We start from the raw sequence: 26955 nt of genomic DNA on the forward strand, positions 1-26955 counted from the left end.
GGGAAGGGAAGGGAAAAGTAAGGGGAAGGGGGAAGGAGAAGGGGAAGGAAAGGGGAAGGGAAGTGGAAGGAATGGAAGTGAAGTGGGGAGAATCCCATCTCACTGTACAAACAAGCTATTTCTAATGTGTTAATAAAACACCTAGAACCTTCTATGTGCCAAGACCCTAGAAGCTTAGTACAAGTTGCCCAACATAAATACTTTTTTGAGGTACTACTATTCTCTTCATTCAGAAGAGGAAACACAGAAAGCTAAATATCTTGCTAGGGCCCTCCCAGTGTGTTTTTGTTTAAAGAAACATCTACCTCATTGTTGTGAATTTGTTCTCAGGATTCACTCATTGTAAAGACTCAGACTTACATTGAAAAAGTACAAAAAGCAGAGCAGGTGGCTTGCCCAGGGCATGGCCTTCAAGGGCAGGTGGGACTGCAGGTGCTAGGTGTGTCCTTCCTGAACCAGGCAGAAGGCACCACAGGCTCCTCACCTTCACACAATCTGTCCAGGTCTCAACAACAAAACATTCCCCTGCCACACAGTTTCCCTAGGAATGGCGCTGACTGGCAGCCCAGATCCTATTTCAGAAGGCCTAAGAGAGGCATGGTATTATCTTGAGAAAATTCTCCTTTCCCAATTTCAGTTTCAAGAGTCCAAAAGCCTAAGCAAGACCAGTGGCTGCCATCTAGGCTGACAGCTCACCACAGAAAGTTCCAGAGGATCAAGCCAGCCCAGAGATACAGCAGGATTACACCAAACTGTCTTCTATCTTTAACCAATTCTGGGCAAGAAGGGCTGGGGAGTTAGCTCCGCCCGTAAACCACCCATACAAGCATGAGGACCTGAGTTGCTTCTCCGGAGCCTGAGTGAAAAGCCAGGTGTGGTGGTGAGTGCTGTAAGCCCAGTGCTTCAAGGTAAGAGACAGGTCGCTCTCAGGCTGGCAAGCTCCCTGCCAGCGAGAGGCCCTGTCTCCAATAAAACCTATGTGGATGGACAGTAGACACCAGAGGCTAGATACCAGAGGCTAAGTAGATATCAGAGGCTATCTGCTGGCCTCCACATACACACGCACATCCACCCACCTACATACCCACACCACCTGCCACACATGTTTATGAGTTTTTCCTTGGAGGGGATATGTAAATGCACCCATTTCTCCCAGAGCCTAGTAGGGCCAGCTAGTCCCAGATAGACATTCCCTGCTTTTCCTCCCTGAACATTCAACTCGATCACCTCCCTCAGATTCCTGCCTCTTCTCAGCAAAGCAAAGTATTTGCTGACGAACCACAGCCAGCAGACCCAGGATCCTCATGCTCCCCTAACCATCTCCTCCCTAGGAGATCACTGCAATTCCTTAACTGGCTGAGTTTTCTCCAGACTCAACCCACTTCCTCCCAAAAAGTAGTCAGACAGCCATACAGCCAGACATGTCATTTCACTTTAATAAAGAGGTTTAGATAACACTTCTTCAACTTTAATAAAGGCGAGAAGCACAGAGACACACCCCATTTCACTTTAACAAAGAGGTTTAGATAACACCTCTCCAACTTTAATACAGACAGGCACAAACACTACACACAGACACACACACCTTTCTATTTCCTTAAAGAGGTTTAGTTAGCACCTCTCCAACTTTAATAAAGACAGAAAGACATGAACACACACACACACACTACACACACAAATACACAGACACACACAGAGACACAAACATCCCTTTCCACTTAAATAAAGAGGTTTATGTAGCACCTCTCGAAGGCCAGGTGCTGGCCACTAAGGCCCTCCTGACTCAAAGTCTGCTTAGTCAGTGGTTCTAACATAACGCCCCCCCCCCTATTGTTTCTGCATTATCTTCCCAGCCCCACTCCTCCTCACCCTGTATCCTTGCCAAACTCTACATCTCTGGGACAAGTTCACCTCTCACACTTAGCATGGACACTCCCTTAAGCAGACTCTCAGCTCCCCAGGAGCATATCTTCTATTTCTCCTGATCTCTGACACGGCATCTTACACAAAATTTACCACAGACATTTGCCAATCCACTGAATCTACATGTTTATGATTTTATTTACTGTTCTGACAGTGGACATTCAGACATGTCTAGTGGCCATTCCACTTTAATGAACATTTCCCTGTGTTCAACACTTTCAAAGCTTGGTTTAGTCTCTGGCCAAGTATTGGTAATATACCATGGTATCCATTCCCCTTGAGTGTGCAGAGGTTGGGAAAGTCACTGGTACTGGGACTCACTGCATGCTTCCTGCCCAGCAGGAACTCAATAATGTCTTCAGTCCTCCCATCCCCTTCCTATTTCTAAACCCTCTTCTCGTTTCATTTCTGTTACTGTGGTAAAATAAAGCAACACCAGGAAGAAAGAGTTTAAGTCACAACTACAGGTTACAGTCTATCTCTGTGGGGGAAGTCACGATGGCAGGAGCTCTGAAGCACCTTAGTCACATCCACAGTAGCGAGAAGCAAGAAATGAAGGCTTAAACTTAGTGCTCAGCTAGCTTTTCTATACTGTTACACAGTTCAGGGCCCAAACCAGGGAATGGTGCTGGGACACAGAGCACTGGCTGGGTCTGCACACATTAATTCAGGCTAGCAAGACAATATCCCCAGACATGCCCAAAAGCCAGCCCGATCTAGACAAGACAATTGAGGCCCTCTTCCCCAGGTAATTGTAGGTTCTGTCAAATTGATAATTAGATATAACCATCATGCCCCATAAGGGGACAATGATGCTTAGCAATGCCACATGGTAGGAAACAGAGTTCAAATCTCAACACTTCAAACCTTGGCTGTAGGACTTTGGGGAAATTTTACTCAACCACTCAGCTGCTGTGCAGATGTAAGTCACTAACCAACAGCAGCATGCTTGGAGAAATGAGCCACTCTCTGGCCACTTTCTCCCACCAGGATCAGAGACTGCCATGACATCAGTAGACGATATTATCTTGTGGGATGGTACAGGATGTATGATACAGACAGGTGATAATGTCACAGTGAGGGTATGTGTGACATTTCACTATAACTTCATCTGTAAAAGGAAAGGCAGCCTGGACAAGCTTGAATCCTTTGGAAGAGCAGGAAGCACTCTTAATGGCTGAGCCATCTCTCCAAGCCTAAAATTATTACTCTGTTTGCCACTGCCAGGGATTGAACCCAAACCTCGTGCATGCTGCTCACGTGCTCTGCCACTAAGCTATCCCCAGCTGTACCAAAAACACACTTAGTGACTTACTGTCACTAAGCTCCAAATATCCATATGACACATACTTTACACATGACACCAGAGAAATCTTTCCTGCATGATGCACCGCTATTATAGGCATTATTTTTTTATATTGTTGAGGGTTCTTTTCAGTTATAGATTTTTTTAAAAATCCAAACAATCAAATGAGGAAATAGCAAGGTTCAGGCAGCTCGAAGCAGCCTATAACTCAAGTTCTAAGGGATCTTGACATCTTCCTGTCTCCATGCCATGACACTCATGTGTCCCACCCCTCATTCAGACACAAGCACAAATAATAATAATCTTAGAAATATTTTTTAAAATGGGGTACAGTTTCCTGTCACTCCTTGTCTTGGGACCTTTGCTAACAACTGACAGGGTTGTCTGCTGAAGTGGGAGGCTGATGCCTAACGATCATTTGAGCCTGGAAGTTGAAGGCCAACCTGGACAGTATAGTGAGGCTCTGTTGCAAAAGATAAAAAGCAAGAAGAATGGGAGGAGGAGGAGGTATAGGAATGTGAGCTGCATTGCTCCTCTCAGTCCTGTTATGGCCACCATTCAGTTAAATCCTATTTAGTAATGAGTACTAAGTTACTAGCTATATACAGAGGGGTTGCTACTTTTTCATTTAATTATTGAGGTTTCTTTTTAATCTCCCTTTTGCCTTCACTTCTTCTTACTCCCCACTCTCCATGTGTGTGTATCTATGTGTATATGTGTGCCTATGTGTGTGTGTGCCTATGTGTATATGTGTATGTGTGCCTATATGTGCCTATGTGTGTGTATGTGCCTGTGTGTGTGTGCCAGTGTGTGTGCACATGCGAGTGCATCTGCCCATTCTACAGCACTTTCCAGCAAGATATACTGTTATAACAGACTATTTAAGTGGATTTTTTTCTTCAATCTATGATTAAAACCATTCTAATAGCCACAACAAAGGCCCAAAGAGTTAAGCAAGGAATTAAAAACAGGGATTTGAAATGGATATTCATGATTGTTAAATCTCTTTTGTCAGTTTGGGTGGGGGGGGGATTTAGAATCACCATGGAAACATTCATCTGAGTGTGTCTTTGAGGCTTTTTCCAAAGTAGTTTCACTAAAGGAGAACCCACCCTGAAGATGAGCAGGATCTTCCCCTGGGCTGGGATCTTAGAGGAATAGAAAGGAGACAGTGAGCTGAGCTCACGCCAGCATCCATCTCTCTCTGCTTCCCGACTGTGGGTACAATGTGACCAGCTGTATCACACTCTTGCTGCCTTTCCTGCCATGACATACATCTGACCCGTGGGCCTAAAGAATCCTTAGGTTGCTTCTGTCAGGTACACTGTCACAGCAACAAAAAAGAAACAATATATCAAAGCAAACTGATCAAATGTGACAGTCCTGTGGAAGAGACCTCTACCACACACACACTGACTATTTTCTTCTAGACAGTCTCCCATAGCTCAGGCTGGCCTCAAATGCACATGATCTTGAATTTCTGATCCTCCTGCCTCCTCCTCCTGAATGCTGAGATGACAGACATTCAATACTAAGCCCAGCTTATGTGCTTCTTGGGATAGAACCCAAGGCTTGGTAGATGCTAGGCAAGCACTCTGCCAACTGAGCTCCACCCCGGCCCTCATCGAATCCTTGATAGGAAGAAAACTAAATTCTACTTTATCACACTGATTTGCAAGTTATTAATAACCAAGGGGAGGTCAGAACAGAAATGAATCCTGAGGCTGCTGCTTTCCCTGCCGGGGCCCCAGGCTTCGGACTGCTCCCAGGAGTTCAGGAACCAGGAAGGCCTGGAGACCAGAGAGAGGAATCCCTGACTCAGATCCTGCCCACAGGACTGGGAGGGCCAGAGGCCATCATTCATCTGTTAAATGAGTTACCAGGTAACAGTGTACCAAGCAGAAAAATGCATTCACTAGACCATACCCAGATTACACAAAACTAGAAAATTACCTCACTTCCTTCCTGTTACTCCCAGACCCAGTCCAGCTCCCAGAGCAGGGGCCCAGCAGCCTAGGCAATGAGCTGGGCAAGCAAATGGCTAGGTACAATATGTCCTTCCACTGGCAAGCTCAACAAAATGATGTACATGGTCCTTACCTCCGCCAAGGGGGCTTGCTGGACTCCAGGATGGGAGTCTGCGTTTCACTGGAGCCTTGAAGTTGCAAAGGGCTGGAAACCCACTGAGGGTTCCAAATGCCCCACCCATCAAGGCTCAGCGTCCAATGTCCTCCTGCCTCCAAGCTCCTCCCTCCACCAGTTCCACCACCTGCAACTGACCTCTCTTCTCTTCCTTGGCCAAGCCTTTTTGTATACTCCCAAAGGTCTTAGCTACAAGCATTAAGTCAAAGGACCCTCAGTTACACCAGAATTAATCCAGTGATGCTGCTAGCCACAAGAGAACAACCTGGGATGCTGGTTGCTCTGGAACAGGAGAGATGCTTCTAAAGTTCCAGCAAATTTACCAGAACCCCCATCAGAAGCTATAATCATTAGGTTACTTACACAGGAAAGAGCCGAAACAAGGCATCAAAAGAGCTGTACAAGTGATTGCCAATCCAATGACTGCTGACTGAGGCATGTGTAACCTCCCCTTCCCCCACCCCAGCCTCCTTTCCAATTGTCTTTGTGCTCACTGTTCTGGGACTAAGCACTAAGGACTTCCCAGAAATCCACAAAATGTTATCAGGTGCTGGGACCAGCTGCATCCAGGTCTGCCTCCTAGGTGATTCTAAGTCTTGTCAAATTGACAATATTAACACACTCGATGGGACAGAAAGAGCCGACAAGGAAGAGGGTATCAGTGTGAGTTCTGTATCCACTGATCCTCAACTCCCATAGCATAAGGTCTTTTCCTCCCAAGGATCACACACAGTTAGCACATCACTCAGGGGAGGCAGTGGGAAATACAGCTGGCTGCTGTAAGCAAACAGTCCTCTGGTGGCCTTTAAGATGCTGAGTGAGCAGCTTAATCACCCAGCAGGGTCTAGCAGGCAATATAGAAAACCCCTAGGAGACAGGCAGCCATGAATGGAAAACATTATCATTTAAAAAAGGATTAATAACAGGCCAGTCTAGGCAGGAGAGACAGCTCAGCAGTTCAGTAGCAAATAGTAGCACTTCCAGCTCTTGCAGAGGACCCAGTTTGGTTCTCAGCATCCAGGTCAGGGAGCTCACAATCACTTGTAAGTCCAGTTCCATGGGGGATTTGGTACCCTCTTCTGGCTTCCTCAGGCATCTGCATGCACGAGGTGCAAAATTTACTCACACACACATAATTTTAAAAAAAAATTATTGGATGGACTGACAGATGGATAGATGAAGCAAGCCAGGCTGGAAGGAAACTACCCAGGCCCATGGTATGTGTTGGTTGGGGCGGGAGTGGGGGGAGGTTTTTTTTTTTTTTTTTAACAAGTTAGCGTCTCCTCCCATGGACACCAGGAACCGGTCAAGAGCATTCACTCCCTCTGTATCTGTCCTGATACAACCAACCGGCCTAAAGTGTGGGGTCACAATCACCAGAATGTAAACCTAGATGGAAGTTTTATAACTCTGACTTAGCCAAGCTGATCAGAAAAGAAACACATAGAAACACATGAAAATGTCCTGATGGTTCCAGCACTCAGGAAGCTGATGGTTAGCTCCAGGACAGTCAAGACAGCTCCAAATTTTAAAGTCTTTTCTCATTTCTTTTAGTGTGTGACTGTGTGTGTGTGTGTGTGTGCGCGCGCGCGCGCGCGTGTGCGCGCACGCGCATGTGCATGTGTGTGTTGTGGGGGTCCCTATGTGGGTACTGAGGATCAAACCGAGGAGGACCTCGGGCTTGCTGACACATGCCTTTACTCACTGAACCATCTCAGCAGCCCCTACTCTAAACCATAAGAAGAGGAATCATGTTACAGGGAAGCATGTATAGTCCTCCCCAAACTCTCTTTCTTGAGTTCCTTAGTTGTATATTTGATAGCATTTAGAATCACCTGGGAACACCTATGGTAGTTTCTAGATTAGAGAAGACCCCACCTTAACTGTGAGAGGCAGCACCTGTGAAACAGCCACCTCAGGCTCTTGCCTCCCACCTTTCTACCATGCTGGACTGTTTTACCTGAACTGTGAGCTGAAAGATAACCCTCAGGTTGCGGATCTGTAGGCATATTGTCACAGTAAGATAATAATACATTCTCTCCTTAGGAGTCATACCCTTGGGCTTCCTTGACTACCCCACATCTCCCCCTCTCTGTGCTCAGGCAGCCTTGTTTCCTGCCTTTGTCCTGGCCTAAGGGCTTTCCCACTGTTGTTAGGCAAGGTGCCTGGGGTGATCCCTCATTCTGGCGGTGCCCTGTAACTATTTCTGCCATTAGTCTCTGCTCAGAGTTTTGCAGGTAAAATATGTTACCTGCCAGGAGCTCAGACATTGACTTGCATTATCACAGCTGTGATAAAAAAGCATCCACGTGGGCCTGGAAGCTCATGGGGATGCTCCCAAGCAGAGGTCCTTCTGGTGTCGTGAACACTAGGCTGAAAGAGCTGAGAAGATGGATGCTGTATCTGCGGGGTCTTGAGGTCACCTCCAGAGCCAAGCAGATGATTACTACCACCCCCAGATGGCAAGGGCTCACAGCCATTCTTCCTCTGGCTATGCACGCAACTTTTTTTCCTACTTAGCTTTTACTTTCGACACCTGCTTACTAATACAAAAACACCCAGGAGCCCAAAGACTGGTCCAAACTTTTACAGTCCAAGTTGGGTAATGAAAATGACACCTGGGCCAGTGAGATGACACTTGCCATCAAGCCTGATAACAAGAGTTGGAGCTCCAGGACCCATGTGGTAAGAGGAGAGAACCAATTCCTAAAACCTGTCTTCTAGCTTCCCCACACATGCACCATGGCATGTGGCACACATGTCCCATCACACACACCCCTATAGAATAAATAAAATAGCCTTGGATAAACTGAACAACTGTCCTTAAGGAAATACTTTTTATTACTCTCTGACAGAAATAGAGTCAGCCCCAGGTTAGATTCACCCAGATCACCTGACCTCAAAGGTAACCATTCCCCTTCCCTGGTACCAGTCTGCTCTGGTTTGGTTTTGTTTGCTGGTCTCTACCTCAGTGGGTAGTGGGATTATAGTCCTCCACCTGGTGTGTGAAGTCCTTGGGATTGAACCCAGGGCCTCTTGCATACCAGGTAAGTACTAGCCTACATCCCCAGCCTCCAAAGTATCATTCTGTAAAAGAAAGAAGGGCCAAAGTCTTCAAGTTACTCTTGACCTGAGCCTACCTCCACTCAGGATGTGGAGGTACAAGGATCAGATGGTCAAAGGTTAGCTAGCCTCAGCCACATAGTGAGCATGCCCTGTTGTCAACAATAATAATTTAAAAATATTTTAAAGATATAATTGCAATATGGCAATATGTGTGCCTACTTATTAATACACCAAGTTACAAGATCCAAGAGTGTCTGTTATCCACCACCTGGACTTGGTCATGATGAATACAAAAAGTATTTTGAGATTTCAGCAAAATGTAAAATGAGTTATATTTATTGAAGGACAAAAATCAAGGTGCTTCCAGACCACGGGCTCCCTGTATCCATGGGAACACATCCAGACTTAACCAACCATAATATCTGGATAGAAAAGTATCCAGAAAAAAACAAAAAACAAACAAACAAAAAAACCCTGCCTTGGGGGACTGGGGATGTAGGCCAATCACAAACACTGGGCTCCAGCTCAAGCACTGTATAAACCGTATGTGTGAGCCCTGAGGGTGGTAGGCAAGAGAATCAGACGGTCAAGGTCATCTTTGGCTACACAGCCTTCACTATGTAAAACCCTCATTCATAGAGAAAAAGAAACTTGTTTGATTTTAGTCCTGAAAATACATAGGACTTTCTTTTTCTTGTTATATTCCCTAAAAATATTGTATCAAGTATTAGAAGCAATGGAGAATCCACTTCAGGCACAGGAGGGTATGTGTCATTAGAGAAGGGACTGGAACGCTCAGATATTAGTGTCCAAAGCGGTCTCAGGACCTGATCCCCTGCAAACTGAAGGTGTGCACATGCCAGTTGGCTTTATGGCCCATAACCACAGTTGGAGTTCAGCAGTCAAGTTTACTTCCAGCGTTAAAGAAGAAGAGTTGAGGAAGATGATGGCTTGTGGGACTTATATATATGTCAACCAGAGAGTTCACTACCAGGTTCAAGACTGGGAGGGAGGGGACGAGAGAAGAGGGAAGGGGAGGGGAAGTGAAACTGGTACCAACAAGTCCAATCCTATCCCATCTTCATTTCCAGCAGGCTATTTTTTTTTAAGTGACTCTTCAAGCATGAAAAATGTACATTTCCTGAAAGCCACACTGTAGCTTTTAATTACAGCGAATATTTTTCCAGTGCCTCTTGCTGTGAAGAGATCCCTGCTTCTTCCACCGGAAAGCCTCACCGTTTTATCTGCTCGTAGGCATCCATCATAAGTGTGCCAATATCTTAGGGCTGAAAGGGGGGCTTTTTAAACTTTCTAAGGGTTTAATCAATAGGGTCCTTTTCACAGATGGCTGAGCTGCCTGCAGAGAATATGAATCCCTCTTTTCTCTTTATTCTAATTTAAAATGGCAATGCACTTTATACCGTGCAGCTATTACACTGCACGCACAGCATTAGGTTCTTGTTTTCAATTATTCTGATGTTCACATCCATTATCCAGTCCTAATAGTAAAGATATTAAATGATCAAGAATTTCAAAGAGTCTTATGTTACAAAACCATTCTCTTGGGCAAAAAGGGGAACAAAGGGACAGAAGAGATAGGGGAGAGGGATGGAAGGATAGAGGAAGAGAGTAAAGGGAGGGAGGAAGGGAAGGAAAAAAGGAGAAAGGGAGGGAAAGAAGGAGGGAAGAGGGAGGGAGGGAAAGAGGCAAGGAGGGAAAAATCAAGAAAGAAGAAAGGAGCGAAGGCAGGCAGGGCACAAATATTAACATCAATGTTGAAATTCCAATTATAAATGAACATACTGATTTTATTTGTCATTCATTCATTTATTTATTCATGTGTTCATTTTTGACACAGACTTTCAATACACTATGAACTGACCTAGCATTCCCTGTCTTCCAACCTCCTCCTTCCGAGTGCTAGGATTACAGGCCTATGCCACCATGGCCAGTGTGGTGGTTTGGATGTTCCCCATTCCCTGTCACACACACACACCACAGGCTCGTATATCTGAATGCTTAGTACCCAGTTGATGATCAATTGTTGGAAAGAACTAGGTGGCCTTGTTGGAGGAGGTATGTCACTGGGAGTGGGTCCACACCAGGCCCTGTGGCACTCACACTCTGTCTGTCAGTCTCTCTGTCTGTCTGTCTGTCTGTCCTGTCTGTCTGTCTATGTCTCTCTCTGTGTCTCTCTGTCTCTGTCTCTCTCCCTCCCCCTCCCTCCCTCCCTCTCTCTCTCTCTCTTTCTCTCTCTCTCTCTCTCTCTCTCTCTCTCTCTCTCTTTCTCTCTCTCTCTCTCTCTTCCTGCTGCCTGTGGATCAGGATACAAAGCCCTCAGATACTGCTCCGGCCCCCTGTCTACTTTCCACCATGATGCTGCTAATGGACTAGCTCTGAAACATGAACATGTCCCTCTCCTCCCCTCCTACCTGATCCCCACACCTAATCTAAAAGATATTATTTATTCCTTCCCCCTGTGCAATCAGTTAGTTCCTTATCAAACTGTGTGCTGGGACAGGAAAGGTACACACACTAATGAGTTGTTTCATTAACAGACACCAGGATATGACTAAGAACGGACTAACCTGCCCTTAAAGCATTAAGGCTGGGGGAAGGAACTCAGAAGACAAAGGTTAAGGAGCCAACATCAAGGACACCTTTACAGCCTGTGAAAGAGCCTAGGGAAAGCCTCGGCAAAGCTCTCTGCTCTGAAGTGTACAGGAAGCAAAGGTGTGCGGATGGGATATCTGAAAGGTGACAAAGGTCCTGAGTCACTGAATCTACTGACAGGAAGGAACTTTTTGTCATGTGTGCTGTTCACACGTTTGATTTTTTTCTCCCCACAGCCTTACCAGACTTTCTCTGCACTACTTTAAAACCTGGAAGTTGGCGGCTAAGCAACTTGCTCAGCAGCACAGAGGACACCAGAGTGAGAACTGGCTCCCATTTACTGCTCAAAGCTTAAGGTTTACTTCCAGATCAAATTTCAAAATTCAGCAAGACTATACCCTGGGTTCCTAAATGTGTATGCGTGTGTGTGTGTGTGTGTGTCTGTGTGTGTGTGTGTGTCTGTGTGTGTGTGTGTGTCTGTGTGTGTGTGTGTGTGTGTGTATGTGTGTGTGTAATCCTTAGAGGATGAGAAAACAATGAATGCACATATAAAAAAGAGAAAGGAGGGAAGAAAGGAGGAAAGGCACAGAAGAAGAAAGGAAGGGGGAGGAGGGAAAGAGAAAAGAGGAAGGAGGGAGGCAGGAAAGGAAGAGAGGAGGGAAGAGGGGAGAGAGGAACAGCAAGGAGGAGGGGAAGGAGAAAAAAGAAAAGGGAGGGGAAGAGAGAAGAGGGAGGACTGGGCGGAGAGGGGGGAAGGGAAAGAAAGGAAGAGGGGAGGGGGAGAGGCGAGAAGGGAGAGAAGGAAGGCACGGTGATAACATATCATCCTTGGGAAGTGGAAGATGGGAAGTCCAAAGTTCAATGTCATCCACAGATTGGGGACTGAGTTCAAGGCCATCTGGGCTACCTAAGACCCTGTTCACATTTGTTTTGTTTTGTTTTTGTTGGTGCTGGGGCCTTGCATGTGTTAGGCAAATACTTTACCACTGAGATACACTTCCAGCCCAAGTTCCAGTTTGAATTAAGAAAGTTAAGTAAGACAGTACCTGAAGAGCAACACTAGTGCACTTGCACATATGCATGTGCATCTTGAATGAGTTGGAGAGCGCACACACACACACACACACACACACACACACACACGGGGGGGGGGGGGAGAGACAGAGAGAGACAGAGACAGAGAGAGACAGAGACAGAGACAGAGAGAGACAGAGACAGAGAGAGAGAAAGAGGGGGCAGCATACTTCAGCCTCAGACAGTTTAGCAATCTAGAATTAAAGACAGAAAGATCTTGTAACCACCACCTACCTCCCACAGCTGCCCGGGCTCCTATGGTTGATGTTCTGGCTCACCTTCCCGCTCCTTGGCAAATCTGGGGCAAAAATACTTCTCCTCTTGCCTTAGTTTTGGCTTCTATAAAACAAGAACAGCTGTACCTCCTATCCACTTTTAATTGCTCTTGATTGGCAGCTAGCAGTCAAAGTTAATGTAAAGGGTGTGTATCCTTGGCTAGCATGGCCCAGCTGCTTTGGAAATCATCTCATCTGCTCCCAGAGTCAGGAGACTGTTTATCATGGGCCCTGCCCTGGCTGTGAATCGAGTGCCCAGGCCTTCCACAAAAGCCCCTCTGTAAATGTTCAGAGATTCTCCCCAAGGCTGTTCCTTGGTTGGCATCCAAGACTTTCAAAGCAAGAAGTCATACTGGTATCATGTGGCCCAACTTGCCCACTGTGGCAGAAGAGACTGAGGCTCATGGGGCCTCAGTGGTAGGGAACACAATAGCCCTGGGGGTCATCTGATGTCTCACTTAAGTCTTAAGACCTAACCAAGGCAGCCCTGGGTTACCCACAGCCACACAGATGTTCTGTGGTTTCCAGTGTCCCCTGGTCACAGCTACTGTGAGCCACCACCCAGCCCTTTTCTGTCATTTCTACTTCCATCTCTCCTGTATCCCCACTTTCTTTCCTCTCTGTCTTCTGGTTGGTGGCTCTCATGTTTCCAGAAAAAAACATGACCCTTCCCAAAGAGGCCCAGAGCTGGCTGTGCTCTACCTGGAACCAGTTTCACAGAGCAGGGGTGATCCTGGAGCTTCCCACAGCCTGCTCAGAGTCTTTCATGAGACAGGACTTCACTATGACCAGAAGTTGTATTCTGTATACTTTGGGTTTCAGTATTTTGTGTTCTAAGAGTGCTCAGGTTCAAAAGGCCAAGTAGTAGCCCTCAATTAAAGTCAAAGGCCAAAGGTCCACACAGCTCATCTGTCCCTGTCTACCTGCTTGCTCTAAGTTCCCAGCAGGGCCATTTTAGTTCCCTTTCTGTCCCAGCACTAGATGTTCAATTATAGGTGTCAATCCAGTGGGAAGTTTTAACAGACCACTGTTCTTAAACCTCTGCCTCCATGCATCCACTGACTTAGAAGCTAACACTAGAGATCAACCCCATTCCTGGGTACCATACAATGTTGGGTTTGTTTTGAATTCTTATCTTACTTTGTGTAAGGTAAAGCTCCAGATTATGGGAGTTGAGGGTAGGCATTCCCATTCAAGCCAGCCTGTGAAGTAAATTCACCACACTGGTCCTGAGGGGACAGTTTAGTGGGCAAAACACCTGCCACACACACATGAGGATTTGAGTCTGGATCAACAGCACCGACATAAAGCCTGGTGCTATGGTGTGAATCTGTGATTCCAGTTCCTCTGACAGGACAGAAGGCAGAGCACAGAAGAATTGCTGAAGGCTCATAGGACAGCTGTCCTGGAGAATGGAGCATCGAATGAGAGAGAATGTACTTCAAGCAAGATCAAAGGTCAAAGGAGAGAACTGGCTGATTTCCCTTTGGTTACCTCGCTTTCAGGAGCATACCTGCCTTCACACACATGAACACATATAAGATTTTTTTTTTTAAAAAAAAAACATCATTCTTTAGCCAATGAATTTGCTGAATTTCTTGCTTTCTCAAGCCAATGACGGCTGGGTCTGTACAGCTTATGACAGAAATGAGCTTCTCAATGAAAGCTCCCCAGGATTGAGGAGGTAGAGACAGGAGGATCCCTGGGCTCAGCGGTCAGACTAGCCTACTGGGTGAGCTCTGGGTTCGGTAAGTGAACTTGTCCCACAAATAAGAGCTAGATGGTGTCTGAGGAGCAGTGACCAAGGTTGGACTCTGAACCCCAAAGGTGCACAATATCTGCATCTGCATACACAAATGAATGTGCATACATACACAGAAAATGAGGCTCAAGGGGACTTGCAAGCACATACATGAACCTGTCAATCAACAAAAGAATCCTCCCATCCCTTAACAACAGAGACACTGTTACTTAACAGATACACTTGCTAAATACACACGTTCTCTTTATATCTGAAACAAGTGGTAAAAATAATTTAATAATAATAATATATGACCATTCCTTCCAGAAGGGATCTTATACTCAATGAGAATTTCACTGGTAACTAAATCCACAGGACAATGAAAGGGAAATGTGTGACTATTCAATCCCAATCTTTAGCATTAACATCTTTTGAAATAGTGAAAAACTGGGGCTGGGGATGTGGCTCAGTTGGTAGAGTGTTTGCCCCCGCTTGCAGAGTCCTGGGTTCAGTCTTCAGCACTGTATAAACCAAGCATGGTGGTGCAAGATTGTAATTGCAGCTCTCAGGAGGTAGAAGCAGGAGGATCAGGAGTTCAAAGTCATCCTTGGTCACACAGTGAGGTCAAGGCTAGCCTGAACAGCATGAGACCAGAGGAAACAGGGAGCAAGGAGAGGGCAGGATGGCACAAGCTTAATAACCTGAGTTATTAAGTTATCAGTACCAGGATCCAACTCTCAAGAGTTATTCTCGGACCTCCATATGCATACCACAGCACTCAGTCATAAAGAAAAAATTTAAGGGGAAAACCTGCTATGGCTATAATCATTAAATATGGTTGCTTGGGGTACCAGTGTTAAGTACACGAAGATCATTCCTTACCAGACTCTAAGGATCAGCTTAGAAGCTAAAGAGGAAAAGACACCGATGGCACGGCAATGGCTCTGTGTCTAAAGGACAGCAAATAACACTGAGGTATACTCGGCTGTGGCAAAGTCACTTCCTACTGAGAGAAGTTTCTAGAATAGCTCAGGAAGATCTCCTGTGGCAAAGTAACCGCAAAGAGAAGTTTCTAGATGTCATACTCCTAGAAATCCACTTACAGTGAAAACCCAGCACCTCAAAGGCTGGACTCAGTTGGCTAGCCAGCAACCAGGAGGAAACATTTCTCTGGACCTCCGCACAAGCCTCATTTGTGGAGTATGGCCTCCCTCCTAAGCCTTGTGGTTAAAAGGAAAATGTTGTTTGCCATAGTTATTTGTGAAATATATGTCTTGGGCAGCAGGGTATGTATTTTTTTTTAATTCTATAACAATTTCATAATGTATATAATGTATTTTTATCTCCTTCAATGAAGTATTTCATAAAGTGTGTGTATGTGTGTGTGTATGTGTGTGTGTGTGCCTGTGTATGTGCGTGAATGTAAATGTGTGTGTGTGTGTGTGTGTGTTGCTAATTACACTAACATTGAGACAAAGGATGTGGGAAGGAGGGGTTAACCTGAATTTAGGGATTTATCCCACACAAAGTCTGATTATTCCTCACTGAAAAATCGGAAGCAGACAGTCACAGTTCTGTTCAGGAGTCAGAAAACCTACATGCTTTCATTTTGAAGTCACCATGTATCTTGTGCAAGTTGTTAGAGCCTGGCGGGAGAAATGCTCTGGCTAACTTCCTCCTCACATGATGGAACCGTCAACCTGGGTTCTGCTCAACACCTTGAGCAAGTGAAAAAGAAAACTAGCAAGTGTAACTGAACTCACACCCACTCTAGATCCTTGCCTGATAGCTGCGAGTAGGACTGAGAGGGCCAAGTCCCAGTGACAGGGAACAGCAGGCTAGGCAGTGTCCACACCCATACAATTCTTCATGATTTCTACAGCAGGCCCGATGATGGACTTAAAAGTAGACTGATCCCTCAGTAGAGGATTTTTTTTTTTTTTTTGGTAGAGTCTCAATGTCCGTGAACTCTCTATGTAGCGGAGGATGACTCAGATCTCCTGATTCTACTGCCTCCACCTCCTGAATGCCGAGATTATGGGTGTGTGCAAGTGTTCTAGTTAGCTTTAACTGTGAGCATGACAGTACCTAAACTCATCTGAGAAAGAAGTCTCAAATGAGAGATTGCCAAGACCTGATTGATCTGTGGACATGTCTCTGGGGGACCATCATGGTTGTTAATTGATACAGGAGGGCCCAGTTCACTATGGGTAGCACCATTCCCTAGGCAGGAAGTCTTAGGCCATAAGAAAGCCAGCCAAGCATGGGCCTAAGCAAGTCAGCAAGCAAAGTTCTTCCATGGTTTTGACTTCAATTTCCTGCTTGACCTCTTGCCATGACTTCTCTCAATGACAAACTGTGACTTTTAGGATAGAAAAAACCCTTTCTTCCCCTAAGTTGCTGTTGGTTATTGTGTTTGTTACAACAAAAGAAGGAAACTAGAACAGCCAGCACTGCCCAGGGTATACAGTGCCGGGGATCAAGCCCAGAGCTCTGCACACATGCTGGGCAAGTACTCTAGCAACTGAGTTATACCCCCAGCTCCCACAGAAGGACCTTTCAAAACAAAACGAAATCTATAGGATGCAAGAGTAAATCAATTACACTTGGTTTCTAAAATATTTTTCATCTCTCTCTTTTTTTTTTCTTCTCCAGTATTTGGGATCTAATCCAGAGCCTCACACATGCCAGGGAAGCACTCTACCAATTGAGCTGTATTCCCCAGCTAAAATATGCTTTTAATTGTGATAAAGAGGTACACATGCTTGTTTATTAACACATCAAGTCACACTGTCGAGCAGCAGGCCCAACAGGACTATCGCTCAGAGCGAAGATGAGCCTTGATACACTAAGATAGCTGCTTACTTACGGAAAATATTGGCTATCTGCTGCTGACAAAGTTGCAAACAGCACTTAACACTACAGCAATTTTGCAGGCCAGTGTTCAAAGAGTGAAGGAATCAGGTTGTTTGTGGCTGGGGCTCAGCTGGCGAAAACACTCACCTAGCAAGTGCAAACTAGGCCCTGGGGTTCTATCCCAGCACCTGCCCTGGCAGTGCATGTGGCTATCCTGACATTCCTGTTGAGTAAAAGGATCAGAAGTTTAAGGCCATCCTTAACTACATAGGGAGGAGGCAAGCCTGGGCTATAAGAGATCTTGTCTCAAAAAAGCAAAACCAAAAGTGAAAGAATTGCTAAATTTTGGTCTGAGGTTGGTGAACATGAAAATGGAACGTTTTCCCACATGGTCTTCCTGAGGCCCTGCAGAATGCTCAGCAGCAGCTCACATTCAACTCACGTGACAATCTGACTCCCGGGCCTGCTTTGCCTTGTTATGCTCCCAAGGCTCTGTGTGCTAGAAGCGTGGTTGCAGTGCAGTGCTGGGGAGGTATGGGTTCTTTACAGCATAAGGTCTAGCTGGAGATGCAAGAGTCATGGAGGCTCCATCCTCAGGGAAGATTACTTACTAATGCTGTACCTCAGGAGTAGGTCAGGTCTCACAGAACTGGGACAGTTCCCACAGAACGGATTGGTATGAATTGGCTTTCTTGTATCAGGGTTTTGTTTGGTTTTTTTTTGTTTTGTTGTGTGTGTGTGTGTGTGTGTGTGTGTGTATCTGTGTTTTGTTTTTGTTTTTTTTGTTATGTACTGATATACCCCAGACTGGCCATGAACTTGGTATTTTTAGCCTTAACAATGCTCAAGAGAGGGACTAGGGAACTAGCTCCAAAGGTAAAATCACCACAGTTCAGTTCTTGGAGGCCCTGTGAAGGACCAAGTATGATGGTCCATATTGTAATCCCAGGACTCTGTGATAAGACAGGACGTAGTGACAGGAAAATCACCCAGGAGGTCTCAGGCTAGCGCTCCTCTAGCAGCAATAAGCAGCCTGGTGGAAACAAGAGAGGCCCTGCTTTTGGGGTAGGAATGAGACTCTCTGACCTAAAAACACATGCCATACACACTCACGTACACACACACACACACACACACACACACACACACACACACAATTTAAGAAATAAAATACTCAAGCAGACTTCCTCAGCTATCCATGCTATAGTTTAAGCTCGTTTCTTCTGACTCCAGTCTCACCAATAAGTAGGCAGGTCAGTGGCCATGCTTTACCTGGCATTTCAAATTCTAAAGAGCTATCTTGGCCAGACCATTCTGAAGTCCTTTCTGTCTCAGCTCCTGCCCATCCATCCCATCACCATGGGACATAAATAACAGGATCATCTTGAAAATTGCAGGCACCAAAGAAATGTGGCCTTTAGGAACCCAGTTAGGTCTGAATGGAGATTGTCCCCCCACCTCAAAATAACATTTTAACTGCAAAAGTTCCTGATTAATGTCTCCAGATGGTATTATGCTCTGCAACAATATCACCTCACTTAGAAACATAGTTGCCAGAGAGGTACTCTTAAGAGAAGCCAGTTTCTCTAACTCTTCCACTAATGGACTCCCCCACATCACACCACACACACACACAGAGAGAGAGAGAGAGGGAGAGAGAGAGAGAGAGAGAGAGCGAGCGCGTTTGGCTGGAACCTAATGAATAAATAACCAACACTTGGACAGAATTGTGTCCTTTTTAATTCAAATTCATCTCCACTAGAAAACCTCATTTAAATGACAAGGGGGAAGCCTATAGCTTATGGTAGTTATGGTAGTTACATAATGAAACACTCTTGGAACTATTTGAGAGTTCCCCAGCAAGCCTAACGATACAACAGGAAGTAGATAAAGTTAACTGTTGGGTCTAAGTACACCGAAGCGAGGTAGCCTGAAGGATGGGTTCTCATATCTGCCCAGTTTGGATGCTGTTCTTTGCTGAACAGTATCAGAAGAACTCGTGGTCACTTAAGCAGTGTCCTGTCCTAAGAAGTAAAGGTTATGAATCATCTCTGAGAGTCTGGTATTTTTCTCTTTTGAGGGCCTAAAGCAAACAGTTCAGGCCTTGCAGATCAGTTCAACTCCATCAGGCTGCTGACCTCCTCCACTGCCAGGTAAAAATCAGCCAGACAGAAGAGGCCATGGTGTGATCAACATTACTAAAACCCTGTATTAACAACAACAAAATTTTATTAACAAAATGGATAGCACATAAACAAATGAGAGAAGCTACATTCCCCCAAAAAAATTTTAACAAAATGGGCAGTATGTGAATCAGTGGGCTTGGCTATTTTCCAGTAAAACAGTATTAACAAAATAACCAGCACATCAACAAATGTATGCAGTCCTTTTCCAATAAAACACTATTAGTAGGGCTGGAGTACAGGCTTAGCAGTTAGGAGGGTACATTGCTCTTCCATAGGATCTGGATTTGATTACCAGTACCAACATGGGGTGGCTAACAACTGCCTGTAACTCCAGTTCCATGGTGCTCAACAACTTCTTCTAGCCTCTAAGGCACCTGCATGCACATGGTCTAAGTCAGACATTCAGGCACACACATATACACATAAACAGAGATAAATAACTCTTTAAAAAATATTTTATTAACAAAATGAGCAGCTGATGATAGTAGGCTGATCCCTGATGTCTTTGGGGTTTACTGCTGTGAACAGAAACCACGACCAAGGCCAAGTCTTATAAAGGACAACATTTAATTGGTGTTGGCTTACAGGTTCAGAGATTCAGTCCATTATCATCAAGGCAGGAACATGGCAGCATCCAGGCAGGCGTGGTACAGGAGGAGCTGAGAGTTCTACATCTTCATCTGAAGGCTGCAAGCAGAATACCCACTTCCAGGCAGCTAAGATGAGAGTCTTAAACCCACACCCATAGTGACACATCTACTCCAACAAGGCCACGCTTCCAAATAGTACCACTCCCTGGGCCAAGCATATTCAGGCCATTACACCTGACTAGTTCTTATTTTAAGCCAATAAAACTAAACATGATAGTCAATGTCAAAGCTGATCATAGGTGGTAAAGGCGAGTATCATTCATCTGTACTTGCTGGTACCAATGTGATTCCGAGGTTATGTATTCCTTACTATAGATTTTTAAGTGAAAGGCTACCATATCAGTAGGTAATAATAAGTTTGAGGATGGTAGACGCGTGCTTCTTTGGGAAACTGTTCAGTATTTAAAGCATCACATTGTCTTGGTCTTGTTAAATGGTAGGAATGGGCAGATAAAGAGAGAAGTTCTTGGACATGAACTATAAATTAATTCAGGAGTTTTGAGAGGGTTATAGAAGTAGGTCAGTTGGTGGAGTACTTGCCTAGTGTCCACCAAGCATGAGGTCCCACCCCAGCACCTCAAAAACTGAGTACAATGGCTGGCACATATCCATAATCCCAGCACTGGGGCGACAGAGACAGGAGAATCACAAGTTCAAGGTCATCACTGACAACAAACCCAGTTTGAGGTCAGCCCCCAGAGACTATGTGAGATTTTGTCAAAGCAAATATATACTAGCTGCCAAGCTGCTTAGCAGGGAAACACTCTCGCCATACAAGCACTATGAACTCTGTTCAATCCCTGGATCCCATGTGAAAGGCCAGAAACGATAGCCTGAATCTATAAGCCCAACACTCCTACAGAGAGATGGAAACCAACTGCAAGCTCCTGGGCCAGCAGTAGTCAGCACAGACAGAAACAAGAAACCTCGTCTGAAAAGATGGCAGTAGAGTAGTGACTCCCCACAAATTCTCTGACCTCCACACATACACCAATACACATACACGAAATACACATGGGATCACATGCATAATATATGCATAGGTACATACATATATATATATACACTAATACATTTAAAAATAGATAAGAGGTTGGAGAGATGGCTCAGCAGAGGAACCACCCTGAGCAGCTCATAAACACTCTCTTCTGGACATCATGGGCACAAACCTACAACATGGACACACAATTAAAAATAAATATGTTCTTAAAAAGTAGTATAATATTAAAAGGGGAAAAGACATATTCGATGAGACATTCTTAGACCTAAAGAGCAACCAGAATAGAATATAAATTAGGTATAAGTAATACACAACAATCTTCCACAGGACACAAAAATCAGTCCCTCTGCCATCTAAGTATCTATTATGATGAGGCCATCAGCTGCTACAGAGGCAATCCCCCTGGAACTCAGTGATTAGAACCACATGGTATTTGCAAGTATATACAGACAGGTAGGCAAGTTCTGGTAACCCAGGCCAGGCTGAACTGATCTAAGTGATACATCAGGCAATCCTGAGTAACGTAAGGGTCAGAAGAAGGCTGGTTGGTCTAGAGGGAATCAGGAGGCATATCCTGGTTCACCCATGGGGCTAGCCTGGGCATGTTTCTCACGCCTTTGTACCAGGGCTCTGAGACAGCAAACTGAGTTATAAACAAAGCAACCAGAAAGACACAGGTGCTATTAAAAGTTGCTTATACATGGGATTTAGCAGCATCCTGCTGACCACAGCAAGCCACACAGCACCACCCTACAAAGAACAGAAGCTAGCAGGAGGCCACTGACATAGAGCCATTAGTACAACCCAATTACTACAGACAATATGTATTTTCATAAAAGAGGAGAGATTTTACATGATCTCAAGTTTTTCCATGGCGAGTTCTCATTTTATTTTTGCATGACCATTTGTAAGGAAGAAAAGCAAGTGATTAAGAACACAGACATCAGTGCCCTGGCTCTGCAACTCGTGACTAGGTGACCTCAGACACACATCTTCAGAATCTGTTTTCTTAAAAATGGTTCTTTCTGAACCATTGCATAACGAGGAACATGCACACAGTTTTTTCTTGGCTCTGTCTGTGGCCTCAGAAGAACTCAAACCTTATTTAGATAGCAGTGTATGTTGGAGGAGAGTGGTACGCATCTGCTTCAAAAGACAGAGAAGGGCCAGTGAGTGGCTCGTTAGGCAAAGCCACTGATGACCTGAGTTCTAGCCCCTAGACCAACATATTTAAAAAGCTAGACATGGTGATGCATGTCTAGAATCCCTCCTAGCACTCCTAGGTAAGCATGAGAGACCCAGACAGTAGAATCTCTGAGACAGTCACAGGCTATCTAACCTGGAGTCTAACCTGGAAGAAACAATAGGAGAGCCCTTGCACAGCAAGGTGGAAGGAGAGAATACCTCAAATATATGTCCACAAACATGCCATGATACACCTACACTCCCACACATCATACACTCATGCATACAATAAATTATATATATATATGATATGTCTCCATATGTTTGTATATATACATACACATACATACACAAACAAGGAAACAGGTAGGTTTCCCATAGTGGCAAAATGGAGAACAGTTCTTTTCCAAAGAGTTTTGAGGACCCTAGTTAGAAAAAAACAAATGGCCCCTGAGGATATTCAGTTTCTCAGCCTTGGACCATGTGTTGTACTACCGCACAGCGAGAGGTGGGTATGAAAACATCAGGATCCCAATGAGGATGATATGGATGATACTGTGGCCTGAAGCCAGGGGTCTGAAAAGCAGGCAAAGCAGCAGAGGAAAGGATCCAGTTCCAGTACCTGATAAGCCTCTGGATGCCTGCAGCCTCTGGAAGCTGCACACAGTGAGGATATGGATTCTGTCCTAAGCTTCCAGAAGAAATGGGGACCTTGATCTTAGCAGTGAGACCTCTGGGCTGGGAGTAAAGGAGAGTATTACTTCAAGCTACAGGGTTTGTTGTTGTCACAGTGGCACAGGAGAGATGGCAGGGACCTTCTAACAGTTTACTTAAAGGCTGACAACAGAGAAACAGGAAAGTCTCCTGAAGTTACTGGGCTGGAAATCATTATGGTGTGCACCTGCAATCCAGTGCTGGGGAGGAGAGAGGAAGATTCCTGGGGCAGAGCGGGCAGCCCCAGGTGAGTTCCACATTCAGTGAGAAACACTATCTCAAAAACAAGGTGATAGGAGACAGCCTTTCATGTGTGTGCTTAAGCAAGAGTGTACATAAGCATGTGCACACACACACCACTGGAGCATACACACACACATACACACACACACTGGAGCATGCACACACACAGGCGCGCGCGCACACACACACCACTGGAGCATACACACACACATACACACACACACACACCACTGGGACATACACACACATACACACACACACACGCTGAAGCATGCACACACATATGTACACATGCTGGAGCATGCACACACATATGCACACACACTGGAGCATGCACACACACACACACCACTGGAGCATACACACACACACATACATACACACGCTGGAGCATGCACACACATACACATATGCACACACACTGGAGCATGCACACACATACACACACATGCTGGAGCATGCACACACACACACCACTGGAGCACACACACACACATACACACAAACTGAAGCATGCACACACATATGCACACACACACACTACTGGAGCATGCACACACATATGCACACACACACACACACACACACAAAGATGGAAAACCGTAAGATTCTGGTTAAAGAGAAAGACGACAAAAGACAGTCTGGCTGAGATAGCATCATCTATTTAACTAAGAGCCATTCCACACCAGACCATCCCGACCAATGTTATTTTTTATTCAGATAATATGACAATAAGGTGATTACCTCATATGGTGTGTGGAGAGAGACAGAGACAGAGGTGAAGAGACAGAGAGAGATATGCATGTCCACATATGGACAGTACCAATCTGCTGCTTTCCATGAGCCTAGGAATTACACTCTCTATAAAATGTCCACGATTTCCCCAGTTGAGTGCTGGGGAGATGGCCCAGTTGGTAAAGGAGCTCCTTTGCAACTCAAAGGACTCAAGTTTGACCCCCAGCATCCAGGTAAAAATCTGCGTGCAGTGACATGTGCTTGTAATAAGCCCAGCACTGGGGAAGTGCAGACAGAGAATTCCGGGGACTTGACAGCCAGCCTATCTGGCCTACTTGCATGCTTCATATCAGAGAGAGACTATCTTAAAGCAAACAAACAAATAACCACAACATGATGGCTCCACATCCAACAAATGAACATGTACCACACATACAGATGTGCATGCCATTTATATGTACACACACACACACACACACACAAGTTCAGACTGATGAGGAACTCCAAACTCTAAAAAAATGCACAAGGATAAAATAAACCTCAAAATAAGCCACACACTTAAGCATGTTCCCACACACTGCTTAAGGAAGCTATCGGGGACACACAGATGCCAGCCAGGCACACACACTAGAGCCACCAAATAAACACAGGAGCTGACTGAGGCGTCAAGTGACAGATCAGAAAGGGGCCCACCCATGTGGGGACAGCCAGCCAGCTGCTGAGGCCTAGCCTTCAGGCATGAGGTGCACTTAGCAGCCACACTGGCTTGTCTTGTGACTCCAGCGAGCCACTCTGCCGCCAGAACCAGAGCTTCTACTATGCGAATATGGTACAAGCACTCCCCGCCCCTTTCAGACTATTGAACCGAAAACTTTGCAAAAGGTACGGTAGCAATTTCCTCGTCTGGAAGGAAGAGGCAGAGGGGACTGCCACACATTCCAGGCCAACCTGGCTTACATAGTGAATTTCAGAACAGCTAGGGCTATAGAGTGAGACCTCAGAGAACTAAGCAAGGGTTTGAGATGTAACTCAATCAAGAGAGTGTTTGCCTAGCATGCACTAGCCCTGGGTTTGATCCTCAGACTGCAAAAATCAGGTCTGATGGTACAAGCCTGTGATTCCAGCACCTTAGAGGTAGAAGGAAGGAGAATCAGATGTTCAAGGTCAAATCTTTTTTTTTTTTTTAATATGGAACGCTTCACAAATTTGCGTGTCATCCTTGCGCAGGGGCCATGCTAATCTTCTCTGTATCGTTCCAATTTTAGTATATGTGCTGCCGAAGCGAGCACCAAGGTCAAATCTTGACTACAGAGCAAGTTCGAGACCAGAATGGGCTACATGAGACACTGTCTCAAAAAAAAAAAAAAAAAAAAAAAAGGCTAGTGTCCTAGTTACCATCTACTGTCAACTTGACACAGTCCAAACACAACTGACAACTGACAAAGGAGTCTCAATTGAGAGATTAGCCTAATCAGATTGGCCTGTAGCCAAGTGTGACTCCTGAATGATATGAAGGGGCCCAGGCCACTGCCAGTGCCCTCCCTAGGCAGGCAGGCCTAGGCTGAATCAGGGAAGGAAAGAGCCAGTGGATAAGCAGGGCTCCTCCCGTGTGGATCTTGCTTCCAGGTTCCTCCCTGATTCCCCTCAATGTCAGATTGTGATCTGGAAGTGGAAGGCAAATGAATCCTTTCCTCTCAAGTTGCTTCTGGTCAGACTATTTCATCCCAGCACCAGAAAAGCAAACTAGAACATCCGGGAAAAAATGTCTGCCCTGGCAGAAGTTCTTAAACATCGGAATTGCAAAACTAGAGAAGATGATGATATTTAGCCAAGAGAAATACATTTATATGAGCAAAATAACACACAGTGAATGCTACCCACTGAACAGTGTTGCCTTCAAACCTGCAAAGGAGCAGGGACTCAAACACAGGGAAAGGGGAACCACGTGGAGATACTGGAACCTCAATGGAAGAAGGCAATCCAGGTGGAAGGATACCACTGCCTGCAGAGGTCTTATACAAGCCTGGGACACCTCCTGATATATGTTACTGACAGAGGGAACAGAGGAAAGCCTGCCTTCCTCTTCATACCCCCTCCAAATGCTGCCCCTCCTAGCTCTAGGCAAGGGAACTAGAGAAATCACTCAAGGGGAAGGGTGCTTGCTATGGGGGTATGGGGACTCCAGTTTTAATTGCCAGCACTCACACAAAAAAGCTGTGCATGGCTGTACATGCCTATATCCCAGCACTGAGGAACAGAGACAGGAAGCCCAAGGGCTGAGAAGTCACCAACCACCTTATCTAGCTGCCTAAAAGGATGAGATTTTAGTGAAGGACCCTTTGTCAAGGCTATGCAGTGGGAAGCAATAAAAGAAGACACCTGAAGTCCTGTGATAGCTTCTACAGGCACACCACACATACACACACACACCACACACACCATACACAAACATACACACTACACAGAACCACACATACATCACACACATCTCACACTCATCAAACACCACACACACACACCACACAGACCATACCACACACACATACACACTACATAGAACCACACATACATCACACACATACACACACACACACACAGAGACACACACACACACCACACACACACACACACACACACCACACACACATACACACTACACAGAACCACACATACATCACACACACACACACACACACATACAGACACACACACACACAATTACAGATGACAAAATGGGAGAACATGGCAAAAGCAAAGGAAAGCACTATATAAAGCACTGGAGAGAAACAGGAAAAATGGAAAAATTTTGATGAGCACAAAAACCCACATCTTCCCTCAACAAGACACAGGAGAAAGAAAATAGTCATTTAGAAAACTCTTGGTCTCAGCATGAACAGTAATAAATAAAAAAATCAGAGCTGAAAATAACAGATTTTTTTTTTTTAAAGAAAAAGAAGCTCCAAGGGGCGTCACATGATACCATGGCATCCATTAAACACAGTAGGTTTCTTCAAGAAGCAGGAAGGAAACAGACTGTAGTTTGGCTCCTGGAGAGGTCTGTGCCTACCCACACCCCAAGCTGCTTGCTCTGCCACAACACCACAGACTTCCGTGAGCCTGTTCAGCTTCTCATCTCTGGATCTTAATATCACATGCAAAGAACAGCTCCGCTAGAGGAAAGTAGATGTCTAGAAACACGGTGTGTGTGTGTGTGTGTGTGTGTGTGTGTGTGTGTGTGTGTGTGTG

General features: G+C 45.3%; 1 protein-coding gene and 1 non-coding gene across 2 annotated transcripts in view; both read right to left on the reverse strand.

Moving 5' to 3' along the window:
- Mgat5 (alpha-1,6-mannosylglycoprotein 6-beta-N-acetylglucosaminyltransferase) overlaps positions 1–26955 on the reverse strand; it is a 281270-nt gene that overhangs the window by 244255 nt on the left and 10060 nt on the right. The window lies entirely within an intron of this gene.
- Positions 24892–24998, reverse strand: LOC114624588. Its single transcript, XR_003711956.1, has one exon. It is a non-coding gene; the product is annotated as a U6 spliceosomal RNA (small nuclear RNA).

This window comes from Grammomys surdaster, unplaced genomic scaffold, assembly GCF_004785775.1.
Source record: "Grammomys surdaster isolate TR1022 unplaced genomic scaffold, NIH_TR_1.0 208, whole genome shotgun sequence".
Taxonomy (NCBI): Eukaryota; Metazoa; Chordata; class Mammalia; order Rodentia; family Muridae; genus Grammomys; species Grammomys surdaster.